General features: G+C 38.0%; 1 protein-coding gene across 1 annotated transcript in view; it reads left to right on the plus strand.

Annotated features, from left to right (window-relative positions):
• Nucleotides 1-6,000, plus strand: part of VWC2 (von Willebrand factor C domain containing 2) — a 214,625-nt gene that overhangs the window by 40,386 nt on the left and 168,239 nt on the right. The gene's annotated exons all lie outside the window — the stretch shown is intronic.

Here is a 6,000-nt window from a genome sequence, read left to right on the forward strand (position 1 = left end):
AGTGCCTCAGAAGAAAGGGCTGGTAATCTACTTCCGAAAGATCACAGCCATTGAAAATCCTACGGAGCACAGTTCTACTCTGACGCACATGGGGTTGCCATGGGTAGGAATGGACTCAGTGGCAGCTGGTTTTGGTTTTTGAGCATTTCAGAGAAGGAATGGGTTAACCTGTGAAGTTTTCATTTCTTCAGTTGTGGGGTCATTAGACCAAAGCTCGATAACCCTGTGATGTGGGCTCTGTAGGGGGGAGACATAGGATAGATGGTCAGGCAGGGATGCTATTAATGTCTCAGGCAACTCTGAGATTCTACAGTCGCATCAATCAAAATCGTGTGGTCTCTGAGCTTTTGACCAGGTATCCACAGACAGATTCACTACAACAGATCATCAAACTGGTGAAGTAAATAAATTGAAAAAGAAATAAATGTGATGTTGAAGAAGGGTAACGCTGAGAAAACAAGATAACTGTATTAGAGTGTGAAGGATGAGTGTAGTAGTTATGGAGACAAGGTCTGTGCAGTCTGCTGAACGTATGTGATGTGTAAAAATAAAGATATTACAGAGTATACTTTTTATGGCGTTTGCTGTTCCTTTATGTGTATTGATTATGAGAAACGGAAATCATGAGGTATGATTCCATTAGACCCAGAGAGAGGAGACTTTTGAGCATGGACCAAGTGCTTTAAAAAAAAAACATGAAAAGTCTCAATACAACTGTAAATGGAGGCAGTTAGTGCAATTTATCTTCCCTCTTGTTGGTTGAAATAACAGTGGGGAAACAACTTGAGGGTTGGAGAGGAAGAAGCAGGTGGAGAGGCTAGAAAGGTTACGTTGGGGTGTGGAGTTAAGTAAGCCTGGTGAGGAGCCCTGGGTGGTGGAGACAGTTGAGTGCTCGACTGCTAACTGAAAGGTTGGAGGTTTGAGTCTACCCAGGGGCAATCTACTTCTGAAAAATTAGTGATGGAAAAATCCTGTGGAGCACAGTTCTATTCCGAAACACAGGGGGTTGCCATGAGTCATAGATGACCCTATGGCAGTTGGTTTCAGCTGGTTGGTGAGGAGTCTGAATTGGTGCCTTAGAGTCTGTTAACAAACAATTATGGCCGATGTTAGGGCTGCACCCTGAATGTGCGGGATGGGACTGGAGAAATAACCTCTCATTTAGTCAAATGATACTTAGTGAAAGGTTTAAATATGGATTGCTCATATAGTCGATGTCTTAAGTATCCAGAATACTTAACATTCTCTTGTTAATTGTGCTAAGAAACAAAGTTTTGGCGTTAATTAGCTGGGGGATCCCAGTTTGGGTGTTTGCAAAAGATAAGGAGACATGATTTTAATTTCCCAGGCTTTTTTGTTTGCCTTTTCCTTTAGAAAAATTTCAACTCTACAGAAAGGTGTAATGATACGTGCAATGAACACTTGTATGCCCTTCGCTATATTTAATTGTTGTTGACACTTTGCCATATTTGCTTGATCCCTATGTTTGTCCCCGTCCTTGCCTTCCCATCTCTCTACATAAACCAATACCATCATATATTTACTTATTTTTTCTCTTCCGTAATACACACAGGGTAGCTTCTACCTATACCACCACCAACATGAAATCTCTACTAGATAAAGTTCAAAATTTCTTTGCCGTTTTTTTTTTTTCTTTTAGAATATATCCCACTAAGGGTATAGAGACAGAGAACTATGTTAAAAAATTATTGGAATTAATTCTTTAAACCTGGGTGGGTATGTTAAAATTTTATAACGATTTAGTCATTTTCTTGGGTTTGTATTTTTTTGTCATTTAATGTATAATTTTATGTTTTGAATAAGTAAAAAATATCCAAAAGTAAAATCTGTATAAATAAGGTATATTCAGAGATTCACAATATGTTTTCATATTGCATTGATGGTTTGGGGGGAGAGGAGAAGGTTACTGCCTTGATAGTAAACTTCTAAATATTCTTCTGTTACTTCTGTACTTTGGAGGGCAGCAAAGGCTGAAGGATTTTTGTGGTGGCACATCTGAGCAGATTCTTAGAAAGAGGATAAACATGTTATCTTTTAAAGATCGTATTTCCCATATAGAAAGATCAGTTTTAAAAGGTTCGATCTAATTATATCAAAACATCAATGACATGTTACTTTCAGAATATACCTAAAAATAAATGTAAATTTGTATAATCATGTAAATACTACTCAGTTTTGTTGTAACATAGTCATCAGATAGAACTTGGTGTTCAGCTACCTCTAGTTACAGGGTATTCTGACCTTGACAGGGCAACTGCTGTTTGGAATTCTTAGTCAAAGAGATTTGCTTGAAAAACAAAAACAGTTTCTATCAGAAATGAATGCTCTGTAATAATTCGCACAGTTTAATGAATCATTTACAGTAGTCTAACCTTCCTCCCCTCATGAGAAAACAGTGTTTTGGTAAGAAAAAATTATATGTCTGATATATCACAGATTAGAGGACATCAAAAATTGATGCTTTATATGAAATTAAATGCTTGGATAGACTTAGCTTGGGTGAAATAGGGAGGTTTTAACTCTTGATCTCAGCAGGCTGCCCTTTGCTCCTCACACTCTAATGTCTTGACATACAGAATTAAATAGCTCTTTCTCCCAGCAGAGGGAAAATTACAGTTCACTTGCTAGCTGCCAAAGTCACTTGCATCAAAGAAGCAAAATTTTGAAACCAAGAATGTCTTAAATATAAATAAATGATCACAAATCAAATACAGCATAATATATTCACTTTGTTGACTTATATAGATCAATCTCCCAAAGTTTTTCTTTTGATAAATTGGATGTATATGTGGCAATGCCCTTTTATATTTTTATTTTTCCAGTGATACAAATAGTGAGTGCTATATTGACTTTCAAGAATTCAGGTTTTCTCTGGTAATGGATGTACTTCAAACATTTCAGGACATAATCCCTTCAACTCCCTTAGTCTTAGACGTGCTTGTGAACATTAAGTGAGGCACAACGCTTCCAGGGCTTAAACATTAGAGATCAGAAGACCTCCCTTCTGTATGCATGTGTGCATTCTTACTTTATGGATACAAAGAAAGAGAGCTAATAAAATTAGGGCATTGGTGTTGAAATGTGAGGACCTCATAGGGATTAGTGTCTTGGGCTAGCTTCCCTAGAGAAGCAAAACAAGTGAAGCATGTGTGTATATATATACAGAGAGAGAGACACAGAGAGAGAGAGAGATTTATCTCAAGGAAATGGCTCATGTGGTTGTAGAGGCTGACAAGTCCCAAGTCCATGGCTCAGGTGTCAGACTGGAGGCTTCTCCTGACTCACATAGCTGCAGGGGCTAATGAACCTAAGATCAGCAGGTCAGACAACAGGCCTTTGGCTCACAGGCTGCAGAGTTCCACGAATCCCAGTATCGGCAGGTAAGCTGCTAGCTCAGTTCCCAAGAACCAGAGGTCAGATGATGACGAGCCAGATGCAGGATCCAGAGCAAGCAAAAGCCAAGGAGCTTTTCCAGAAAGTCCATATATCTTGGATGCAGGCCATACTCACAAGGAACTCCCTTTTAGCTGATTGGCTGCTCATAGCAGATCTCATCATGGAGGTGATTACATTATATAAGATCTCATCATGGAGGTGATTACATCATTACATAACTGCCAAACTACATCATAACTGCCAAACCACTGAGAATCATGGCCCAGCCAAGTTGACACACAACCTTAACCATCACAATTAGCTGTGCTTAAAAGTGGAATATAGTACCCCAAGGCTAGATATGATGTATACCAATAGCACAAAAACATTAGATACAAAGATCGTTTAGCTCCCTAAAGTACCCAGTAGTGCTCTTTGACAATATTTATTTATAGCTTTATTTTCATGAGAAAATAAATTTTTAAAGGAAAGGGAAAACTAATTATGAATTCTTTGAAGATAACCACTGAGACTTCAAATTATTTGAAGCAGCTTCATGGAAAATATGTGAGAAGCACTGACTAAGAAGTAGGCAGAGTTTTGTTTCGCTTTCCTATGTTTTTCAAAGAGTAGAAGGATCAGATCATAATCAAACCTCATTTAGACAGACCTGAAGATATGTGTGTGAGTATGTGTTTGAAGGTGTATGTGGGTAAGAATGTGTGTGTGTGCGCATATATTTCATTCATATTGAGTTCCTTCTCACCACAAAGAGAAGCCTAGTCCCACTGAATTCACCACTGAATTTTTCCAACAAATATGCAGGATCTCCACACTTGAAAATTATAAAGCTTTATTGAAAGAAACCTAAATAAATGTTGGGATATACAATGTTCACGGAGTCCCTGGTGGCACAAACAGTGAAGTGCTTGTCTACCAGCCAAAAGGCTGGTAGTTCAAACCCAGGCGGAGGTGCCTCAAAAGACAACCCTGGTTATCTGCTTCTGAAAAGTCACAGCCTTAAAAACCTTATGGAGCAGTTCTGCCTGAACACGTGGGGTCACCATGAGCCAGAATCGACTCAATGGCAGCTAACAACAACAACGATGTTCATGATAAAACAAAATACCAAACCCACTGCCGTTGAGTCAGTTCCAACTCATAGCAACCCTCTAGGACAGAGCACCAAGGAACACCTGGTAGATTTGAACTGCTGACCTTTTGGTTAGCAGCCATAGCTCTTAACAACTACGCCACCAGGGTTTCCATGTTCATGATAGGAGTACTCAATACTGAAAAGGTGTCAATCTGCCCCAGATTAATCTGTTGATTAAACATAATCTTAGTAAAAAATCCAATTTTGAGGAAATTACCAAACTGATTCTAAAATCTGCATGGGAACACAAAAGTTAAAGAATAGCCAGTGAAATATTGAAGATGAACAAAGCTGTAAAACATACGTTAACAAATATCAAGACTTATTTAAAGTCAGAGTAATTAACATACTATGGTATTGTCCCAAAGATAGACAGACTGACAAATGGAACAGAATAGTGTCAGAAAAGACCCATGTATTTAAGCTCACCAAGTATATGACTAATCTGATGCTGCAGTAAAATGGAGAAAAGGGTAGTCTTTCCAATAAATAATTAATTGGAGAAAATAGGTAGAGAGAAAATAGCCATATGGAGAAAGTAGGTATCTTGACTCTTACCTCATACTCTAGAAAAAATTAATTCCAAATATATTACAGCTATAAATATGAAAGTTAAAACGGTAACACTTCGAAAGGGAAACGTAGAACGTATTTGTGACTTTGAGTAGGCAAAGATTGATTTAGAAGGACACAAAAACACTTATTATAAAGGAAAAAAAATGATAAAGTGGACCATATAAAGAACCTTTTTATGAGGAACCTCTTCATCAAACAACATTGTTAAACTTGGAGAAACACTGTCAATAGTGAGAAGTACACTAGCAGTAGTGGAGAAGATATTCGTAATACACATATGTGACAAATGACTAAACAACTCCAACAAATCAATCTGAAAAATACAACTAATAGAAAAATGAGCAAACGATTTTGAATTTTTGTTTAAAAAGGGGACATTCTGATGGCCAAAAGACACATAAAACTTGGTTAGGTTCAGAAGATAAGATTGGCCTTGCCTTCCCTGGGTTCCAATGTCACTTCAATTTTAAAAGTATTTGCTGTGCTGTTTGGATGTGATCCTCCCATTTCTCATTCATGGGCTATAGTTTATAGAGTACTTCAGTTCTCCAACTTTCTTTGTGTGTGTTCTGTATACGTGCAGTTTGGAACTGAACCTAGAACTTATGTTGGTTCATATGTACAACTGATGTCTTTTCTTACCAGGATATTCTCCTTGCTCTCTCTGAGTTTTACTTGTGCAACTGAACCTACTTTGGGACAAAAAGACAAGAGAAAAAAGAGATAAAAATATAATGAGGGTTCCGGACACTTTGTATACATCAGTGCTCTAATCACTTACCAGTTTTCCCTTCAAGTGTCAAGTACCTGGGCTGCCACCACTAACGCTGTAGCATTTCAACTGCATGACAAAGTCTGACCTCGGTGCAGAG

Source organism: Trichechus manatus, unplaced genomic scaffold, assembly GCF_000243295.1.
Source record: "Trichechus manatus latirostris isolate Lorelei unplaced genomic scaffold, TriManLat1.0 scaffold00235, whole genome shotgun sequence".
In the NCBI taxonomy this organism is placed as follows: Eukaryota; Metazoa; Chordata; class Mammalia; order Sirenia; family Trichechidae; genus Trichechus; species Trichechus manatus.